Raw genomic sequence first — 23,517 nt, forward strand, 5'->3', positions numbered from 1 at the left:
ACTCAATAAGTTATATTGATTCTGCGATAATTAATATATTGCAAGACAATCATATACATCACAACATCTGATTAACTTCTTCTTCTTTGGCCAATACATTTTCATTCACGTTCCTTCATTCATGTCGTAAGCACCACGGGGAGGAGTCGTGAAGTAGTGAAACGGTGACACGCCATAAATAAAACATCGCTATTTAGCGCCAGCGTATCAATAATGGTATTGCCAGGATTGTCAGGATGACGATACATTGCCGTATCAATATTTTGTCCCACCCCTGATGTACACACACGGTCTTGTGCATTTTATACATTTGTTAACAAATGGACCTTGAGCCTGATAATAAAGATGAAGGGAACTGTTACAGTAGGTGATATCGATATGTCGATAAACAAAAAAAAAACACAATAAACTTTTTAGGTTTTAGTTTGTATCTGTAACGTGTTCCTTCACCATCACAAGTTAATCCCTCAAACACCTTTTTGCTGCTAAAATTCTGACTGCAGCAACAATGGCGTATGAATCCACCGCTTTATATAGTCCCCAACAAATCCACTGCTGTTTGAGTAACGTTTGCCTAAACCCACACTGCCCACCTGTTTGACAGGTGAACTGAACCTGAACTCGCATGTGTTCCACTTCACAGTGTCATCTTTGGCCGAGTTCCACAGGCAGGCTACAAAGTCAGTGAGACTTGTGTTGTGAGACGGAATAACACATTGTTGGTTCGGGTCTTGTCATGTCGATTTGTTGACAACAAGGAAAACATAAACTAACACCTGTCTTAACCTTTAAAGTTAGCAAGTAGGTTTTTTTTTTTAGCACCTTTCAAGAGCAGCTTGTTTCAAAGTGCTTCACAAAAGCAACAAAGCTCACAACGGAAATACAGAGCTTTGGAGATAAATAGGAATATAAAATCAGACAACAGGTGAGTGTTAAGCTGTTTAAAGTATCAACACAGAAGAAGTTTTAACACCGACAGACCCCGCCAGAGGACCTGAAAGACCCGCTGATTACACAGGGCTGCTGTAGATCTCTAATTACCTCTAAATTATGTTATGTAAGAAGCAGAGTTTGATGCCTGTTTTGGTCCTGGCTAAGTAGACCGTACTAACACTATGAAACCCCTCCATGCTGCAGGTCAGGTGCTCGGCCTAAAGTAAACCTCACGTGTGGTAGGAGGTATTTTCCCTCGCACTTCCTGCACGGCTCATTTTATCATCGTGTCGAGACGCCGGGCTCACAGCAATTTGGGCGGCTGAGCTAAAATAAGGGAATATTGACGGCATGCTGAGCTAATATATACTGCTTCGTGTCAAGTTGCGTAAATCACAGGGGTAATCATTAAGATGGTTTAAGTAGCTCACTGTTTGCTCTGTGATTATACTGCGAAAACAAACCACGGGTCTGACGGGGGGATTAACACGGTCCAGTGGTGTTTTTAGATCATGAAAGAGAGAGAGACAGAGAGAGAGAGAAAGAGAGAGAGAGCAGCCGGAGCCTTTGATCATGTGTGATGCTGAGTGTAGTGATTTACTGCACCCACAAACCCTTTGAAGGCCTCCCCGCTGAATGAGCCGGTCAGTCCTCTGAGCTTCACTTATTTATTTGTTCCTCTCTCCGAACCCACAAGATGAAACTCGTGCTTCATTACATTTAGACACACACATTAAAAAGTCCTTCAGGAGCGGCAGCAGCATCAAAGACAGCTGTGTCAGAGATTCAGATACTGTGAGCACTGTAACTATTGTTCAAATATCTGATGGAACAAAAATAAATTGTTTGGGTTGCTAATCTTCAAGATCTTGTTTCGTTCTCTTTGGCGGCACCTATGGTGATAAACGGTAACTACGGGAGCACACGTCCCAGATATCCAGACAGTGCTGCATGAGTGACGTCCACGGTTGGCTCCGGTCGCTGACGGTCGCTTTCCTTTTTAGACTGTTTGCTTCATCTGAGCGTCGAGTTTGTTTCTTTTTCTTTGGATTTTCACTTATTTTTGAAGTTGTATCTGTAGTCATCCATCTTTTCTTTGTTTGTTCAGCCATAGTAGATTACCGTTTACTCGCAGCACTTGCAGAGACCGGAAAAGCAGCCACTTGGCTCCGCCTACCCTCTCTGGCAGACCAACCACTGCTGGCTGATGGTCACTAACTGGGCGCCGTCATAGGCTCAGTCACCACAGTGTTACCTCATTCGCGACAGATAGTGACTTAGCAAACATTTATTTACATGAAAATCTTCGACATTATTACTTTAAACTATAAAACATGTTTATTCTGGTTAATCATTATACGGTATGATGGTCTGGTAATGAGTGTGTGCAGCTTTTCTCTCGTCTCCTGAACCTGGTTGTTCTTACAAAGTACACATCAGTATTTTATTAAAAACAAAGATTCATGGATAAATCCATAAGTCTGACGGACTAAATAACTTGGCTCATAGCAAACACAAGTCAGTGACACAGTATAAAATGATGCATATGCATTAGAAAAGGACTCCAGTTGGAGCGCATTCAGTTGGGCCCTGAAACTGATTAGTTCTTCACAGTCTGTTGAACAAAGTTTTGGGTTCTCATTTTAAACTTTGCTGACTTTAAAGATAAGGTCAACGGGAGTGTAATCTTGTTCTTCCGATGCTGCCTGTGAAAGCAGAGAACATTAGCATCACTGCGGGTCTTTGCAGCTGATGTATTCAGGGTGACAGCATCATGGTGATCTCACATTGTCGCAGTTTATCGTACAGTGACACCAGCGCTACGTGGTGATAAATGTGCTAATAATAGTAGATGTTTCTTTCAAATGCCTCCTGCAGCCTCTCACACTGATCTGAAGACGAGTCGCTGATGAAAAGCAGCTTCATCAGGAGTCTTTTGTGGAAGTCGTCCCTTTGCCTCGGCGTGTTCCTTATACAAATTTAGATCAAAGAAGTCTGTAGATGTGTCGGTAACTGGACCAAGAATCAAAGTTAGAATTGTTGGAAAGAAGCTGAAGTCTGCAGAGCTCTGGTATTATATAAAACCGTTTAAAAATCCACACCTGCAGCTCCTCTGTCTCACTGTCCTCGTACGTTTGTTCTCTGTAACAGTTTAGGAGGCACGTTCTCCACAAGGACACCAGTGTTGACTTCAGTATTCTTAGATTGATAATTACCTTTTATCTTGAACAGTGGGCTGCACAAGGACCTATTAGAATTAATTTAATTACTATTAAAGTACTATTAGACGATGTGAGGGCTCTGCAGGGAAAATACCCCATAACACTGTTGTCCTTTAACTTGATTAGATTTCATACATGGAAATCATCAGCTTAATCACCGATACTCTGAAGACTGTGGAACCTTCCACTGCTCATGTTGGAAAAGTTCCCTTTAACTGCTCATTTAAAGAACACGGCTCTCTTTGCATCACTATTCAGTTAACATAGGAGCTTGCACCCACATGTTGAAGGCGTAATGCTTCCCTCAAGTAACTGAGCATTGTTTGACGCCTCCTTTGTGAGCGCTCGCGGTGTTTGTGCATTTTACTTTGAGCTGACAAAGAGCAGCAGGCGAACATATGAAGCTGCTAATAAAGGACCTGAGAACAGCGAGCGTGCTAAAGCGCGAGAACGCTCCAACAAATCGTTTTTGTGCTTTTCATGCCCTAAGCCTCTTGTCTCTAATCTACCTCACTTCATGTGTAGGTGTGTATGGGTGTGAAATATGCTTTCAATCCGTGGCAACAATCCCGTATTGTTCTTGCCAACAGGAAGGAGAAAATGTTTGGCAAGATTTGGCAACGCTTTCTAAAACCTAAGCACCTACAAAGCAGATTTAAAGGAAGAGAATAAAGAGAAGTGTTGCTCTGAGCGTTTAGTGGCTTTGTACTCGCCGTGACATCATCATTTCCTGCGTATGAACAATTATGTCAGTCACAATACAGACATGAGTAGATGTCATGACCCTCAGATGATTGCAGTGTCTCCAGGGCAGCCTTTAGAAAGCAGCCAAACGTATCTACATCAAGTCCTCTCAACAAAAGAGATGCCACGTCTCATGACTGCTGGATATTCCCCACATATAAAGACTGTATTTACGTGAACCAAACATGATGATTATGCTCAGCTTTGTTCAGCAGAATTACTACACTTCATTGTCAGTTAAATTGAGATGATGAAACTCCGATGAAACAGGAATAACGGCCTAAAATTTGCAGCTTCCGCCTGAGAGAAAAAAAAAACTCCCAGCAGGCGATCGTCTCCGTTTTTAATCCACATTTCAGATTAAACTTCTGCAAAAGTACTTAAGAAACACGATCATGGAAACCCACACCAGGACTGTTTAATCTATGGCCTTAAATCATAAATATCCTGTTATTTATAATTAATGGATGTTATCATGGGTATACTTTCGCTCAGGTAGAAATGCGTGCTTATAGCTGAAGGCTACATCCATCCAGAAAGAGTTGATTGAGCAGAAATGAATGTCTCTTTTCAGAGTTAAAGAGGTTATACACAGTTCACTCAGGCATATGTTGCAAAGATGATGCTTCATTTAGCCAGTTTTATCAATTCCTATGCATCAGTTAGAAAGTTTAAATTGTATATAAAGTATATTGACAACCATTGAGTGATTATGAGACAATGGGCCCCAAACTTAGAAATATGGAAAATGTCCCCAACACTCAAGCCACCCCAAAAGAGACAGAGAATGATTACAAACAAACTTTGTTGTCATTTAATGTCTCTTTTTAGTCATTTTGGGAAGATTTTTGTAGTTGTGTTGTGTCTATTTGTAGCCGTGTTGCATCTCTGTAGTCATGTTGCGTCTCTTTGTAGTCATGTTGCGTCTCTTTGTAGTCGCGTTGCACCTCTTTGTAGTTGTGTTGTGTCTATTTGTAGCATGTTGCGTCTCTTGGTCGTCGTGTTGTGTCTCTTTGTAGTCGTGTTGTGTCTCTTTGTAGTCGTGTTGTGTCTCTTTGTAGTCGTGTTGCGTCTCTTTGTAGTCGTGTTGTGTCTATTTGTAGCATGTTGCGTCTCTTTGTAGTCGTGTTGCGTCTCTTTGTAGTCGTTTTTCTGACGATATTTTCCGCTGATAAAACACCGTTTTAATTCTGCCTAAATGCTCGATGATTCCCTAAAAAAGCTTTACGTAATGCTACGACATTAATTCTGCGCGAGTGTTCCTGCACCACCACTCTTCCATCAAGCGTGAAGAAGAGTGAGAGATGTCTGCGGTAGGGCAGTTTTTCAAAGTTTCCTATATGGACAGCACAGTTGTGCTCAGCATCGGTCAAGCGAGGAGGGGCCAAATGTCATTCACTCAACACTACAAATTTCATCAGCCATCTCAAGAATCTGCCAAGACAATAAGAGTAGGCTTGATATTGATTCCACTACAGGGGAGACTTGATGTTCTTTGCAATCAAAGCTCCTGTGAGGAGTTTTTTGCTGGTTATGAAACAGACTGAAATGAATCCTGATGACTCTATATGACCTACAAAAGCAAACCAGACCATCAGCGACAAGATTGAACATTTCTATATAGTTATTATTAATGCCTGAAACCGCTGGCGGGAGGGTAGGTGTCAACACGCTGCCTTTATTTACATTTTCCACATCAGAAATGTAAAGAGAGTGATACATATGACTGTTAAAGAAAGCAGGATAAGATGTATAGGGGACAGGACAAAATCAGCAAAGAGATAAGAGGTACGGCTTTGTCCACAGGGGGCGCCAAAGTCAACACAAACCAAAAGTTAATCACAGGAGCTTAAAGTGGAAGAAAACGTGCCTGATATATCGGTACTGAAATCAGTCTCAGTTTCTCTTACAGTACACTATACCCATGCATATTTACAACCTCATTCAAACTTCAGGAGTCTTAATTAGTCCTAATAAATAATTTCTTCCCCTTCACACCTACTTCACACCAACTGCTGCCTTCACAAGTTGTGAAATGATATTTAAAACCTCGCCTGTGCAGCACTCACCAAAGGAGCTTCCATGTACGGTTGTAGATCCATTTTCAGTGTCTTTCACAGTAATAAGCCTCAGTGTTCAAGGCCTGAACAAATGAGCTTCACCGTGCTATATTAGATAACGTTAAATGAAATCCATAGATCAAGTTAAGTTGCTGCTTGTGCCGGGCTCCTGAGAAGAGAAATCTAATATTGTTTGTGGTGTGAACGCTCCTCTGTGGGTAAATCTTTAGAGCATTATTGAATGTTTGTTTGCTGCCTTTCCACTGTATCATTTTTTTCCCAACAATAAAACAAACCATGTGTGCAAAGCAATGAAAAGAGTCAGATCACCTGCAGGAAGCCCCCACAGCTTCATCAACCAAGTCAAGAGCCGAGCACAAGGCTGCCTGATGAATGCACCGGGCTGATGAATGGTGGTAATAGCAGCGTGTGATAGTTTATCTCTTTGTTACCCACAGCATCACCTGGAGCCCGATGGCTGTTCCTGGACGTGTGTGACCATTTTCATACAGTTTGAATCCACCTATATGAAGCTGCAGAGTGTTAACAAGTATAAACAGGGCGTACATGTTGCAATAAGAAAATGTAATTACAGTTATATAATTTAACATGAATATAATCTCCTTTAAATGCTATTCATGGCTGAAAAGTTGTTTCACTTACATTCTTCGTCTTCTCCCACAGCAGCCAACTTGTCCATTAACAGGCGTGAATGCTGCTGAAATGCCCTTGAGCAACTCACCAAAGGCCTGCCTACTCATTTAATGTACGTTTGCATAAGCTAAATGGATAACACTGAATATAAATGTGAGAAAGGCAGGAGTAGGTGGTCCGTGTTAAGGCATAATAATAGAGAGACCCTGGTGTGTAGGTGGAAGACATAACACAAAGGTGTGAAGATTTGCCACACACACGCACGCACACACACGCACAGAGCAGAGATTTAATGATGATGGAGATACATTTCACGCTGTTCTGAGAAATATAAATGAGTGGTGTGCGCTCTAAAGGTGTTCAATGAGGACTTGAAGACAGACGCTCTGGTTTATGGCTTCATAAAGTGGAGACAGTGATGTGTGTGGACAAAAATCTGTGTTAAATGTGACGTACTCTTATTGCCAAGGAAAATCTGAAGACTAAATGCTTAATGTCTTTATCACTGACACCTCTTATTCAAGGCGATGCTAAAAGTGCCAGTAATTTTTACACTAAAACTATCACTATTTAGCCCTATAGTCCTCGGGGTACGGTGAACAGAAGTATGCATGTAGGTATGTACAGAATGCAGCTCACATTGCAGCTACTTGTTCATGCCTGCTGTTAAAAGCATGTATATTCTCTATGAGCCTATGGCTGCTCTAAATCATTTTGATGGCCTTCTTAACATGTGTTCACTCAAGATGATCGTCTTGAGCTGTTACTACATGGACAAAAGGTTCCAAACTAAAATCCCCATTTCACATAAAATAAAATTCTAAAAATTAAAGAGGCAGTAAGCAACCCCATCCCAACAGAAAAAACCTTCCGCCTCTCTGCTCCGCTAAGCCCCTCCCACCAAATGACGCACCAAACATGCACGCGCATTTTCCAGCCGTTGTGAGGTGCATCTCTCTGCAGCACAGAGGCATGGAGAGATGCTGTTTACTCCAAAAAGTTCACCTTATTGCTGGCAAAATGTTTAAATACTACTAAAGTGAAAATTAAAGTTATGATTCTTAGGTGTTGGAGCTTAGTGCTACCGTTAGCTGTTAGCGTAAGAGCTACCGTTACCTGTCAAGAAGGAACAGGGCGACCTCTGCATCGCTTCACTCTTTTTATTTATGGCTCTCTTTCAAGTTTTTCACTCCTCCAAGCTCTTCCTTCTTTTTGCTTCTTTAGCAGTATATGTCGCTGTCGGCAAAGGAGGTACAGGAGATTTACTGCAAGTTGCCATAGCTCCTGATCGACACAACCTCTGCATACACAGAAGCTGGATGACGCTAGTTTGTACAGTCACAGATCAGCAATCAACATGATTTCAATTGAATGTTTTTAGAGAAATGCAGTAATGTTGCCTAACCTACAACCCATTCAATATAGCATGACTGCTGATTAACATATAATAGGTGAAATATTAAAACAATGTTGACTTAAATGTTTCCCTAGTTGAGTCTGTGTTTGTGTTCAAAGTGAGCCTATAAAAGTGTATTTATCTCCTACAGGAGCTTGTATGGATTACACAATGATATTTGGCTCCATCCACACGGCGGTGCAGAATTTCCCTGTCTGTTTTCATCAGCGGCGTCGACGTGACAGGCAAAAGCAAATTTGGCAGGCTGACTCACGCCGGGGCTGAGAGGGGGCTGGTTGCAAGGTTAATTGGCAATGGGAATAATTGGCCACTGGGCTCAATTTGTCTGATGGGAGGAATTGGAAACCAATCTTACTGTCTGTTTGGAAGCGTTCCATGCAATTCCTCAATGGAGGCGTCTTTATCTGATGCTCTCTGCTTGATCTGCATCCTCCTCTCTGATCACACTTTCGATGCATGGTTTCACTGGCTCTTTTTCTCTGCCACTGATCTGCTAACTAGGAAACTCTATATGTCAGATATTTACATAAATATTTCCTAAAAGGTTTCACACGTCGTTCTCTGTGCACACAGCAAAATCAAAGAAACCATAAATTATTTGTTTCAGGTAAGCTTTTCAGGATGTAAGAAATGGCTGAATGCATTCATTAACATAATTCAGACATTAAAGATCATTCATTAAAGATTCATTCAAGTGTAACAGCAAGTACATAAATAAAACACCTTTGGGTTTCCAGCCTTAACAGTATTTGTAGTATTTTTGCAGTGCAGGTTATGTCACTGTAAGCCCCTCTGATAATGCATCTTAAATCACTGCTACATAAAAATGCAGGAACACTCTGGCCTATGAAAGTGTGCGTTCACTGCGGTGTTCTTCAGAGGGATGTGTGGGTTTTTCACTGCAGACCCTCTCACTCCTATAGCTGCTTGCTAAGCACAGCCGTGTCTCCAGGGCATGATTTGCCTGCCTCTCTGTTGATGGATATTTGTATCCACAAAAAGGGGATCAACAGAATCAGCATGTGAAATTGATTTTTCTCTCTGACTACATGTAAATGAACTTTCCAACGATTTTAAACTCAAAGCCGATGATGCAAATTTAATGCCGTTTTGGCCTTGTTTTTATACTCTAATTCTCCTCACACAGCCTAATGTGATGGCATGTGCCAGACTGTGCTCTTCTTGAGATAAAATGGAAATTAAATTTGTCACTAACACTTCAGATCAGATCTGATTAAAATTCTAACTCTCTATTTTCTTCAAAATTGACATATCCATACTGTTGTGATATTTGAATATCATTTGTTGCTTAAATTATTGTTAAATATGAAATAAAGTATATCAGTTTATCCAAATATTTAATCTTTGGTGCTCAGTTTGTCAGAGACCAATAGCTGAGAGGATCCTTACAGTTTAAACCTCTCGACAAGCTAATCTGTTTAACATTATGCAGCAACAGTTGCTGGACTGGAGTTCCTCAGGGATCCTTTAAGGGCCCACAGGGTATTTCTCAGCAAAATGATAAAGCAGTTTCATATTCTTTCTTTTCTTATCGATCAATTTTGTGCAATCTTCTCTCTCAATTTATTACTGCACATAGTCCAATTTTCATACAGATATAGGAGTGATTTTGTGAAACTTTACTAATGGTGGCAAATCACTGATTATGAAAATGAGACGTCACAAAGTGTGTAGAAAAAACCTGGCGTTCACAGCAGCCTGCAGACTGAGCTGAGAAGCCTGGGGATTACTCCAACATACTTTTACCTACAGATTAAAAACTTCACCCACGTTTAGTCTGTAAATCCAACATTGTAACATTATATATATATGTCTTAAAATGTGATACCCATAGTCATATCATAGACTTAAACATAATATTTAGGGCTAGCGTGTTACTGACCCCCGAGAAAGTATAAATGTTGAACTCAGTAAAAACAGGTCTCTCCTTTACAGCGAGTCATGGCATTCTGTTTTTTGACTCTATCTCTCACAAGTATCTTTTATAAACTTTGCGTTTCTGATTAGGAAAATTACTATTTCACTGACACAAAGCACACGGATATGTTTACAAGCAATTATAATGAAGAAGAAATACTAAGGGACCCGGTACACTGCCCTGTGGTATCTCACATGCAAAATAAGAACTTGTTTGCCTTGTTTGAGAAAAGTGCCTTGAGCGAAAAAAGTATTACATGATTCAGTGTCAAAAGCTTTACAATTTTTTGGAAATTGGTTTGGGGAAATTAACTTTTTTCAGTAAGTTGTAATAAATATGTCTTTTTTGACAAATTGAACAAAGATTCATATTCTAGAGTTTCTCTCGGGGTGTTAGGTTGACAGAACATGAGTTGGGTCCTGCTGTGTGCAGACAGGAGTAAACAGAAAAGTTTCCTGAGTGAAGTAATGGAGAGGTAGGGAAAGGGGGGAATTAAACCATCATGCTCTTTCACAGTGACTTAATCTAGTATTGTCATGGGATACAAACTGCAGAGTGGCAGTTGTTCAATTTTGTGAAGTCTCACTGAAGCAAGACGGGGGAGACAACACAGGAAAAAGAATATTGGTAGATGGCATTACACTTCAGATACTGCCACACACCGCAGCCTTTAAGCTAATTTGCATTGTTCCTCTCTAGGTGACCCTTTAAAATCCATGGAAGTAAACAACAAATACACACAAGACAACACACACTCAATTCATAGCGAGGACACAACCAACTGCTTTGTCCTCTTAGATTGTTTAGTTGAAGCTCCTTCGATTATCTAATACTTTAGAAGTTTAAGTTTCATTTTGTGTAACAGCAAAAATCACAAGTTTTGGTCCGATTCATTATCCTGCAATCCTCTCACATAATCTTGTGACCGGGGCTGCAGGGAAAACCCAGTGGTGTGCAAACTTCAATATAAATTGGGGATTAACAGTCTGGTGTTCCTGTGGGATGTATGGACTTTACTATTAATCTAATCCCTCATCAAGCGGTTAAAGTGACTTGGTAAAAGCTGCAGAAGAATTGAGATCCAACATCACAGATGAGGATAAAACTGTCTGAGAGCCGCTTATCTCTCTGCTATTTGATTCATTTTCTTTATCTGGTTTTCACTCCAACCATCTTACTTCTATATTTCTTATATCTTATCACTCCCTCTTCGTTTTTCTTCTCCTCAGGTTTTCAGTGAACCTAAGAAGCTCAAATATTTCATACGCTCACATTTATTAACCTGATTATTGATTGTTGAATGTGACCCAGACGTCCCTGCAATAATACCCACTTCATGAATGTCTCTTATTAAAGCGGGCAGAGTTTTTAGTTTATTAGGTTCACCATCAATCTATTTAATAAAATGTGTTTCTGTAGGCCTTTTCATTTGTCTCTTAAGTGGTGCGCCTGAGGTAACATTCTGCACATTAATGTGGAATTTGAATGTAATTTGCCTCCATTATGCCTTCAGATACACATTTTTCTTTGCTTGTTATTTGTTGCAAAAGCATTGACACGCGGGCAATAATAACTGTTATTTTTCCAGCATGAACTAACAGTCAATATATAAGTCACAATAAGGTCACTCATTTTGCCCATTCAAACACTCAGGGGAGCAATGTGACTGTCGCTCATCCACTGAGTTCACACCGCGCACCATAGTCACATGATAAATCAATCAATATTTCTTTATATAGCGCCAAATCACAACATGAGTTATCTCAGGACACTGGAGATGAAGAGCAGGTATTCACCGTACACTTTGTTATAATATTTACAGAGACTTAACGTTACAGTAACTTGGGTGGCCCGTTCAATTCCCGGTATGGACCAATCATGGAATTGGGGCTGGTAGCCGGAGAGGTGCCAGTTCCTTTCCTGTCAAGGTGTCCTTTAAAAGCCACCGAAACCCCCAACTGCATGAGGCGCATGTCCATGTGCGGCCCCCTCACTCTGACATCTCTCCATTAATGCATGTCCACAGGGTCCTGTTTGTGCAATGTTGTTTGGGCCCATGTGTGTGCAGTGTTGCCAACTTTTTTCCAATGAATGTAGCTAAAAATAGCAATATATTTCACCGTCATGTTGTTCTCGTCCCTTTCACCCAAATACTAAAAATAATGTGAATATTTCCATGTCGCTTCCCTCTCTGCCGTCTCGCTCACTGAGTTAGCTAGCAACGCATGCGCACTGACACAGCTCTGTGTTTACCTTCCGCTGGTACGCAGCGACCTGCCGAGAAGTAGGAGAGAAACAGAAACAGTGCTTCGAGGGTTTTCTTCTTCTTGTGGCGACAAACAGAAAAGGGAAATACGGCTGTTTTTTCTTAGTAACGATTTACTTTTGATGAAAAAGTAACGCGTTACGTACGTATCTGAGTACTCTCACAGATGACTTTGTAACGTGTTACCCCCAACGCTGTTGGCAACAGTGGTAAGAAAACAGGCAGACACCTCGAGCAGAACTGGACTCACTGATAGAAAACCATCTGCCACGACCACATGAGGCGAGAGAGTGGGTTAGAGGGAGAAACAGAGAGAGAGAGAGATGTAAGAATATTTCAGAATCAGAGCCAGAAATACTTTATTAATTTGGGATTAAATGTGCAACATGAGCTTAACGATGAAGTTTAACATGATACACTGATATGAAAGTCTAGTATGTTGTTTTGTTTAATTCACTTCTATGAAAATATCTCTTGAAAATGTTTGTGCTGGTATTATTCATCGCTTCTTTCCCAGGTGACCTCACCTCACCTGTCGATATCGGTGAATTAAGACACGGGGCTATACTCCACGTTTTGAATCCTCAAGTTGAGTTCAAGTTCAGAACGTGCAAAGGGAAATTTTAACTTCAGAGTGTAAAGCACGGAGCCGATGCAGAGACAGCTTTTGATGAAAACGAAGGTAATTTGCATTTATCGCTGCATTGCAAAGTTCCTCACTAATGATAATTCATGCCAGATATTTATAGCGCGGGGAGCCGAAGCCTTTTTCATACGCAGTCAAACTCCTCCGGCTCACACGCTTAAGTGCAGCTGGGGATTTATTTACTCCTCTTCTTTAATTCAGCTGACATATGAAATCAAATTCCAAGAAATTAATTTAAGATGAAGTTAAAGATGAAAGTCAAGTATGTTTTTTTTTCTCCGAGTCTCCAGGTCCTGTTTCAGTGATTACAGGGTGTCATTTATTAGGCTCCGCCAATTAACTTTAGCACCAACCTGAGCAGCAGAATTCACACCGGTTTTGCAGAATCAGCGAGTTTGAGGATGAAAAAAAGTGTTAGAAGAGGCTTTGAAACGTTTTCAACACCTGTTTCTGAAAAACGTAAGATAATGAGAACATTTCCGTCTCTTTGCACAATCGTTCAGGTGTTTTTTCTCCTTACATGCCTCCAGTTTCACTCCAACTTCCCCGTCTACATTTACTTTAAACTAAACAAACATGTGAGCAAGATATATGAAGTATTAAACCACTAAATACACAATCAACATTATTAGTAATAGATTGAACATGAGGAACACAAGTTTGCATTGTAGAAGAATCAGAGTTAAAATTTGTTCAATGTCATCCCCCTTGTAGAACAATTTAGCTCATTACGATGCAGCGGTGGGACGCTCACCTCGCTCTGACTCTCTGCTCAGACGGCAGCGAGTCCACCTTTCATCCAGAGGCTCTGCTAAACAATGCTTCCCTAATCATTAGAGTGGCTAAGCCTGCAGATGAGCTCATCGGGTATAACGCACCCATCACAGTAATCATTACTGACAGGACATGCAGCTGCTAATGATCTTCTCTTAATCACACTTAATCAGGTAATAATGATTTTGAGGTGAGAGATGAAGTGCTTGCTCTCTGCTTTCGCCATGCACAGGCCTTGTTTCACTTCACTGGGTTTGATGTCAGCGGGGGGGGGGGGGGGCTGAAGGAGGCGGAGCCTCCATATGCTACAGATACCCCAGCTCACAGGGTCACTGGTTTGGATCGGAGGGAGGAGGAGTTTACGAATTAGGTCCTAATTCAGATAATGTGACCATGGACCTGGATCAGAGAGGACAGGTGTGGACAAGGGCATGTTGGATGTCTGGGTGCATGAGGATTTTCTTTAACATTTACCTGGTTATGAATTTACCTGAAATTAATACTGATATCTGTATATAACCTTCAAAAGCAGGCGAGAGCATCAGCGAGAAGATTGAGTATTTCTCTCGAGTGATTTTAAGTTTTGTCTGTAACAGCTGCCACCGGGTCGGTGTCAGACGAGACGATCAACAGCACGCAGCAGAAACAGCTTTTGTTTACGTTTCCCTTGCAAAGACTCACAGTGAGTGATACATTAAACTGTTAAAAAGCAGCAGGAGGATTATTTTGGTAACAGAATAGTGCTGATGCATGTACAGGAAAGAATCAGCAAAGAGATCAAAGTTTGTAAAAATATGATTTAGCTCTTTCTACAAAAGCAGAGAGATACCAGATTTGAAACATTAGCGTTGCTTCAATTTTAGGAAATCAATGTTGTATTTTGGTTCGGCCCTCTTTACTTTGTCTATTTGGGCGGGGTAGGAACAGGAAGCTCTGTCTTAGAAGAATCAAAGAAACAAACATGCACAAATTCCAGAAGTATTATTTATCACAGTTTAAAGGCCTGTGTCCGCTAACGCCGCAGTTTGCACTGGCAGTGCCCACAACCTCGTTGCAGAGCGCTTCTCGCCGACGCTTACTGTTGCTAGGTTGCGAAAGTTGTCCGACAGCACTTCCGCTTCCCTCGGTAGTGGGACCGTCAAATCTGTTTTAAATGTCTCTGTTTTCTTCATATTTGCTTTTATTAAACACATTTTTATAAAGGAATCGTGTCCTGGCGTTAGCAGCAGCTCTATACATGGAAATTGTAACCTTGAAAAAACGAAAGGATTAGCTTCTCCTCCGCCACTTTGTTGACAAAGTTGATATCGTAAGTCCCGCCCCTTCTTGATTTTGATTGGTCGGTGAGGGAAAAGTGGCATTTACGAGAGCGGCTGTGTTCCAAAAGTTGAACTATTTTCAGCAGAGAGCGCTGTGAGCGCAGCGGCGAAAAAAAGCTGATGCTGAGGGCGTTTTTGTTCTCAGGACGCTGAGCGCTGAAAACGCTCACTGCATTGGTTTTGTAAAGACAGTCGGTGCTGCCAGCAGAAAAAACGCCATGAGTGGACACAGGCCTTTTATCATCTGATTATTATTACAACCAGATGTTTCCCTTTGTGCTTTTTTCTGCCTCTTTCAGTATCTCAGATGAATAAAATGTGTGGATCATTCATGTTTTCTCTCTCTGATCGTTACTCACACTTTGAACATTTTTTAACAGTGTATGACGCTCTGAATTTCACTACTACTTCTCTCTCAAGGCTGCGTCTATTGTCTGGCCTGCTAAAAGCACGAGATACTTCACTTTAATTAGCATAAAGAGATTCAAATAAATGAGCAACGAGCACAGCAGCTACAAGCTCACATATTTGTTATTCGCACAGTCAATGAAACACTTTGTTTTGTTTATTCACAAATGTTTAAAAAAAGATGACCAAAGTATTTTGATACCATAATAAACTGAAAGAATAAGAAGCTACAACACTCAACAGCCTCAAAGTGAAGCTGTTGTCCTTTGAGTTTGGACAAATATAGAAACTGGAAACCAAAACCACTCTGACCTTCAGACTTTGACTTTCCAGCCTGTTGTCTGATTGTAACAGTGTCCATCTTTTTTCTGAATCTATTATTTCCACACAGGGTCGCAGGGATCTGGAGCCTATCCCAGCATGCTTTGTGCATCAGGCAGGGAAACACCCTGGACAGGCTGGCGGTCAAACAAGCAGAACCAAAGTCACACCTGCAGGCAGTTTAGACGAGCCTGTTACGGATGAAGTCTTTGTGTGTGATTCCTCCCGTCGCTCCGGTTTACAGTCCAAACACTGAAGCTCTGAACACATGAGACCAAAGCTCAAAGTGTTGTAAACATTGAGACACCACAGTGCGATATTGTGGTATTTCAACCATGTGATCTCTGTTTCTTTTCTCAAGCACACAAACATTTCAAGCGACCCTATATGACTAAGTAGTGATGATGGAATAATGACACACTGAATCTCCCATACGTTTCAGTGAAACCTCTCAAGGCTGCTGCTTTATCGAATCATTATTAAAAACCTTTTGAACAGAGCCTCGACCAAAAGTCAATAAATCCTGAGAGTGAGAGTTGGAGTGAGATTGCTTCTTGTTTAACTCTTGTAGCATACACATTATACTTCTATCTATCTTACTATTGAAAAACAGAGCAATATCGCGCTAATATTAGCTTAGTTAGCTAACGTTTGCCAGTGGTCATGGTACTGTTTTTTTGGTTTAAGGTAGGGAGTGAGGTTTATAGAATGTATAATGGTTCCATTTGTTTCATTTAGGGTTAGCAAGTGTTTTCAATAGGAGTCGTTTCTTTTGTTTATTGTGATGGCTTGGGTTTACCCTGAGCTGTTGGCTTAGATTGCCGTCGTATTGCCTTGTGTTATGACTATATAATAAATTGTATCGGTAATTTGGAAATTTAGTTTCCGCCTGCTGGTTTGGGGGCCGGGGAGGGAACTTTTTTCGTGTAAATTTATGCTGCTCACCTGCCTCGCTAGACGGGTGTGTAACACATGTACTGACGTGTTTCAAACATTTTAATCTGCTGCTGAAAATAGTCCAACAAAAGCACTTTTTAAAGCAGGGGTTCTCAAAGTTTACAGGGGAGATCATTCTCCAAGGACCCCTCATAATCGTAACACCGATATGCTTACCATTTTCACTCTTAGATGCCATTGGAACTATTTACTATTATTTTTACTTTTTACTACTACTAAAGACTTCAGAGCTGTTTCATGTGATAAACAGAAAAACATTTCACTTTGAAACATGTTAATCCCATTTATACTTTAAAACAGAGGCTCACTTTATTTAAACTGCTTGTGGACTCAACTTGACAGCATTTATACTGTGGTCCTAACCGGTCCTCATGTCTGTGAAGATTCTCACTCATCCAGGTCACAGCAATTCTAAACTTAATCCAAAAGGGAACTGGACTTGGATGAAGTTCCTGAAGAAGAGGCTTATATTTCTCGCTCTCGCAATTTTATCATTTCATATAAATTTCTTATTATTTTGCGGACCCCCAGGCTATGGTTCGCAGACCCACAGGGGTCCTAGGACCCCACTTTGAGAAGCACTGGTTTAAGAGACTTTAAGATTTTTATCCTCAAAAGGAGCCAGTGTGCTCGGGCCTGAGAGGGAAGTCAGACAGTATTGACTTTAGTCAATTCTTTAGTTTTTTATTAACACTGTCAAGTCTAATATTAAACTGCAAATATTTGATTTACTGTCATAAAACCTGAACATCAGTGTATACTGCTTTAAGTTTTTCCTTTTTTTCGACATTAATCTTCTGCTAACAGAATAAATTTCAAACTCTTCCTGCGGCTCGGTTTAAACCCGAGAGCCTTTATCACTTTTATCACACTCTGAGTGGTCACACCGCCGGCCAGTGAACCGTGGCCCTCACTAATTGTAAACTCAATGAAGCATTCTTAACAGATGCTGGTGGAACGGCTCCATTAGGCCTTACAGGCGCCTGTCGTCCACATATCAAAGCCATGAAAAGTCAAACTGTCATTATCACACGGCTCAAACCACATCTATCCACCCGCCAATTTAATTCTTATTAAATGCACATTATGAGTGGAGATGGACGATCGTGGTCGAGTGGAGCTGCTGCTCTGGAAAGACTTTTGGGAGGACACACACACACGCACGAGACTCAGGAGCACGGCAGTTTATAAATGTTGACTTTAAAGTATTTAGAAAGAGAAAAATAAATCCCATAATGATTCCAGTTATGGAAATATGGGATATTTACCAGTGTGGGATTGGATTTGAATGGATTTAACAGATAAAAGGTGGTCCAGCGTGTGTGCCCACCCTCTGTGCGAGTGTTTGCGATGGGGAAACAGAGCTCGACTGTCCTGTGTTGCTCTGCCAGCCTGAGCGGGAACAACTGCTCGTGACACAACAAATAGGCTTTGGGCTGTGTGATGCAGAGGTTACACCAAATGACTCCCAGACCACAGTCCCTTATCGCCACGCAGCTTTATTTTTTTCAGAAATACGGGATTAATTATTGCCTCCAAAAAAAAAAGAGGAGGAAGCTGCATGCAGGAGATAAATCTACTGTAGCTGTTGCCCCCCAGAGGGTCTCGTGTGGGGGGGAAAAAGTGGGTGTAGGATGGTTTAGTAAAGCAGTAAATAAAACACAATTTAACTCATATTTTATTCTTTAATTAGCAAAACCAAATAGAAGCAATTACTCCGGCAAATTTCTCAACTGGAGAGTGATGAATGTTTCTGCTGTTGTTGTTTATGTTTAAATGATTAATTGATACACTTTAGAAAGCAATTAGCATCCAATTATCATTTTCTGTTCCAGCCATCCAAAGCTAATCAAATTGATGATAAACTGGTATCTCTATAATATCTGTGAGACTCCGTGCGATGTCATCGTATCTGCTCCTGTCCTGTCCGTGTTTCCCTCTCCTCCTGACCTGGTGTTACCTTTAAGAGGCCTCTTCATGATCCTCGGCTCTGCTGCTATTCCAAACAATCAGGAGATTGTGACAAGTTGCGTGGCAGGCCTCCCATGTGTGTAACAACAAGCCAGCTGCTCCTCAGGGATATTATTGCAGACAATCTTGTTTGAATATTCATCAGGCACTGTTGCTGGCACACACACACACGTCTGCACACGCACACACAGATGATCATCATATACAACAATGCTCCTCTGATCAAAGCGAGCTCATTATCTCCCCGTCGAGCTGCAGAGTTGTGCTGAAATAACCAATCAGACGAAGCTTTCGGAGCCCGCTTCTCTTTCTGCCTGTCTCAGCACACCATCTCCTTCGACTGCAACGCTTTCACCAAGGCACATTTGATTCCCTTCCTCTTACACCACATGTTGATTCGAGAGTCTGTTCAGCGAGAGCCCTTTGATTGCATTAACCATAAATGAGAAAGTGTGTCTGATTTATCTCTAGTGTAGCGTTTGATTCCGCCGCCGTGAAGATTTCTGTCTGATAATCAGCCTCTTGAAACGAGAGGTCCGATCGCTCCTCGAGACGTCCCGTTTGATACGCGTGGGTCGGCATTCATGCATACGTGATGACAGACCGTTTGTGAGAAGCGAGGGGGAGATTTGACCCAGATTATCCTCTTTTTGCACGGCCCAAATTACTGCCAGAATCACAGATCACATTTGTCAGGTGACCCCGCTCAGACAGAGCTGCAGATCTGTGAGGACAGACACAAAATACTCTAAAGCAACAGACGGAAATGTATTTAGTGGTAGCTCTGCGACCAAACGTTAAACACTGCAGAATCATCTCTTATGTGACATCTGTTGTTTCTTTTGAAGACTCTTTCAAAAGAATGTTTGATTTATCAGGACACACGTTTGTTTTCATTGTTACTGGAAGCAAAGTCACGGTACTTCAACGTAGGAACAGAACAGAAAAAATCCTTCTGTTAGGGGGCTCTTCTGCACTGCAGCACCAAACTCGCTGCAATTTAGAGTCTCTCACAAATGTTTGAACTGTGCAGGACAAACCAAAGCACCAAATACACCTACACAGGCCCAGCTGATAACGCAGACTTCACACAAAGAGGGCAGGAGGCAGCCGGCAGAGTCAAACCAGAATTCATTCGACAACTTTTACACCACAGGCAGCCGTCAAGTTGCAAAGAAATCAACGTGTCAGCAGGACAGCAGCAACAGCTTCAGGCCTTCATTTGTGCTGAATGCGTTCATCTGTTAGCCTGTAGTTAATAGGTACGAGTCTATTGCTCGATAGGAGAAGAAAAGCGACGATGAAATTCAAACCTAAAGATATTCTGTTTGCTATCGTGCACAACAGATTTTTTTTAATTCTACTTGTAAAGTCAGAAAATAAAGTGTTAAAGTGGCAGTAAGCAACCTTCTGCCTTTCTGTTTAACTCCGCTACGCCAAACATGCTCGCGCATTTTGCAACTGGTGTGTGCCGCGCAGCTGTTGTGCAGTGCGTCTCTCTGTAGCACCGAGGGGACGACAGAGAGGGAGGAGAGATGCTGTTTACTCCAAAAAGTACTACTAGAGTGAACATCATAGTTCTGATTCTTGGTGTGGACCACCTTTTTACCTCTTGGTGTTGACGCTTAGTGCTACCGTTAGCTGTTAGCGTAAGAGCTATCGTTAGCTGTCGAGAAGGAAGAGGGCAACTCTCTTCAGCCCCTTACACTCGTCTGATCCCTCTTTGTAGCTTTTCTCTCCTCCAAGCTCTTCCTTCTTTTTGCTTCTTTAGCAGTATGTGTCGTTGTCTGTAAAGGAGGTAGAGAGATTTACCGCACGTTGCCATAGCTCCTGACTGACTGACCTCTGCGTGCACGCTGCTGACACAAGTGACATAGAAGCCGGATAGCGCTAGTTTGTACAGCGTCGCTTGATTCAGACCGGATCAATCAACATTTTAATGCTGTTAGAGACATGCAATGATCAACATGTTTTAATTCTTATGTTGCCTACTGTAGCTTTAAAGCCTGAAAAAATATCTTGTTTAAAGTTCTTTACATACAATGAAACACCAATGAAATGCGAGTCCTCACACGGCCGGTGTGCACGGTTATTTTAATTAAAAGTGGAGAGCCAGATGTGTGTAACATGGACGACTGAACATTGCAACGAAACGCCTCGAGTGTCGAGGAACACAAAGCCTCTCATTGAAGTCTATTTTTATTTATAATACCACTATAATTTTTTTAATGATCATTTTCTTCTTATTAATTTAAGTTGAATGTCATGAAAACAAACAGAAACCTGCAGAAAGTGCTGAAGTTTTTTTGCTAAGTAATTTGATCAGTTATAATCAGCTGTATCATGTGGATAAAAAGGCCACAAAGACAAACTGGAGAGGCTGAATTTAAACGTTCCAGCTGCGAGTTCAGGACAACAGACCAACATGTTCTTAATTACGTGAGTGTGTCTGAGCTGCTGACTCTTTCATCCCCTCTGAAGGTTCTGCTCATGTTTGTGGAGAGCAGCAGAGCCCGATCCAACATAAACATCGATCTGCTGTTTTACATTACCGCAGGCTCTCTCGCTCCTCTTCACTGATCCTCGTCCGCCTGCAACAGCAGCCTTTTTATTATTGTTTATTTGCCTTAATTTAGTTTTATTTTCCCCGTCCAGTCAGCTAATGGTTTTCAGCGTTCCCCCACAAGCAGAGGCCTCCTGGGGTGTTTCAAAGTAATTCGGTTCCACCTGAGGAGACACACATGCTTGCTCAAATGCAGAATCAATATTAATCGACTTGGGAGGGGGTGACGCATGTCTTCGGGTAGATGTTGCAGCGTGCAGATAATATTTTAGGACGGTGCAGTGATCGGACAGTCGGCCGCGGAGTCCGTCGGGGTTATTGATGACTTCAGGAGGCTCTTTGTCTTTATGTTTCTGTCTTATTCATTTTCTCGCTCCCCTCCAACAGCTCCAGCGCCATCGCTCCATCACTGCGGGAATTTCCTCTCACTTTCTTTCTCTCCAGGCTCATATCAATAACCCGAGATGGATGGGGTGAATGTGAGTCATAGCTCTGTATTCAACATTTTCAAGGCTCGTGTTAGGATCGAGTAGATAGAGTATCGATCACGAGTGATGGCTTGATTAAAAGTTAACAGAAGCCGCGATGACTTCTGCTAATCAGTCTTTAAGGAGCGGGTGGCCTCGGTGATGGGTAACTTTGCTCCACTTCACTTTACAAAGGGACCTTATCTGAAATGATTCTTCTAGTGTGCAAAATGAGCGCTGCAGAAGTAAAGGCTTTCTTTTGTGCCATTGAAACGGACAAACCAAATAATTATAATTTTATAATTCATCCATAAATAAGAGCAGATTAAAGGTGCACTGTGAAGTGGTTGTCATCAAATCTACTGTGTGTGCGCGTGTGTGCGTGCTTGAGGTCTAACAACCATCTTGACAGAATTCCCATCCTCATAAAATATTAAGAAAAACAATTGTTGTAAAATTTCAGATTGGTCTTTGTTTACATTCAAGCCAGCAGTCTGCACTGCTTTTGCGAGTTGACTACGTTTTCAGAGCGTTATCCGAGGACCAGAGTGAAAACAGGGAAAGCACAAGCATCACTCACATGCGTCCACAGCAGGGACACACATAAAAACATTTCTCCATAGTTGTACTGATCGTGAAAAACTGCAGAGGGTACCTTTACATTACCGTAAAATCTGGAATATAAGACGCCGTCTGTTTTTGGGGGTATCCAAAAGGGGAAACGATTTTCTATAGCTATTTATTTAGAAAAACGTGTATACAAGTTATTTCAACACTATTTCAAATGAATTTTATTTAAAACACATTCAAAACTCACAAATTACAGCCTCCCATCTGTTTTCACCATGTCGAGTTTAGAATCCTGCTAGCTACCGGTGCTGTAGCTAGTAGTAGCTGGCAGCCTATTACGGTGCATTTCATAAAGTGTTACTTTTTTATGCAGAGTTTTTAGCTTTCCAAGATGTCATTCAAATCTTATGGAGTAAATAGAGTTTATTTTTAAACTGTTTATAACTTCACATAATTTGAGCAATGATTGTGCTGCTCTGAGATCAGAGTGAAATTAACAGACGATCAGGATTCAGCTTCTCTTTGTAAAGCAGAACATGAAGCATAACCACGCCGTCATTATCTTCATCATTGTCTGTTTTCTTTAACTCCTGTAAATGAATGCACAAACACAGACCGCACAGTGCGATAATAAGCAAAATCACAGCCTCGGATTTTCTTTTTTGTTGTCGTTGACACATAAACACTCAAACATAAAGCTTATTTGCTCCTCAGAAGTAAAGAACAAACTGTGAATTGTTTGAATATTTGCACAGATTTGTGACAAACAATCAACGTTCAGTACTGATTCATCTTCTGACAGCCTCATCACGCAGCTCTGTTTAGAGCATCAGGCAGGCGCGACCCTTCTTTTTCTTCTACTCTCATAAAAATGTTGCTTTCACTTTCTTACACATTCATGCCTGTTTTCTGGGAGCTGTTCTGTTGGCAGGCATTCTGGGAAATGAAGGCCTTCACTCACTAGAAAATCTGAAGTTTTTTAAGATGGAAAAAAAAACATCTTTTCCTGTTAAATAAGTGGAAGTTTTGAATATCAGTAAATAAACTGTAAACCTGTCGAAGTACTCTTCCCTCTCCTCTGAGTCACTCTCTCAGCTTTGCCTCCTCAGCCTGCGGTGAACGTGAAACGGTGATATTCTGGTTACAAGCCCACATTTCTCACCTTTAGACCTGAGATTTCGAGGATTCCTGAACTGGCAGGATTTCTCTGCTTGGCATGACACACAGCCTCTGGCAACACTGCCAGCGCTCACAGCAAAAAAAACCACAAAGAGACTCAGAAATTC

Source organism: Semicossyphus pulcher, unplaced genomic scaffold, assembly GCF_022749685.1.
Source record: "Semicossyphus pulcher isolate SPU_LCO1_2020_fin unplaced genomic scaffold, fSemPul1.0.p SCAF_19, whole genome shotgun sequence".
In the NCBI taxonomy this organism is placed as follows: domain Eukaryota; kingdom Metazoa; phylum Chordata; class Actinopteri; order Labriformes; family Labridae; genus Semicossyphus; species Semicossyphus pulcher.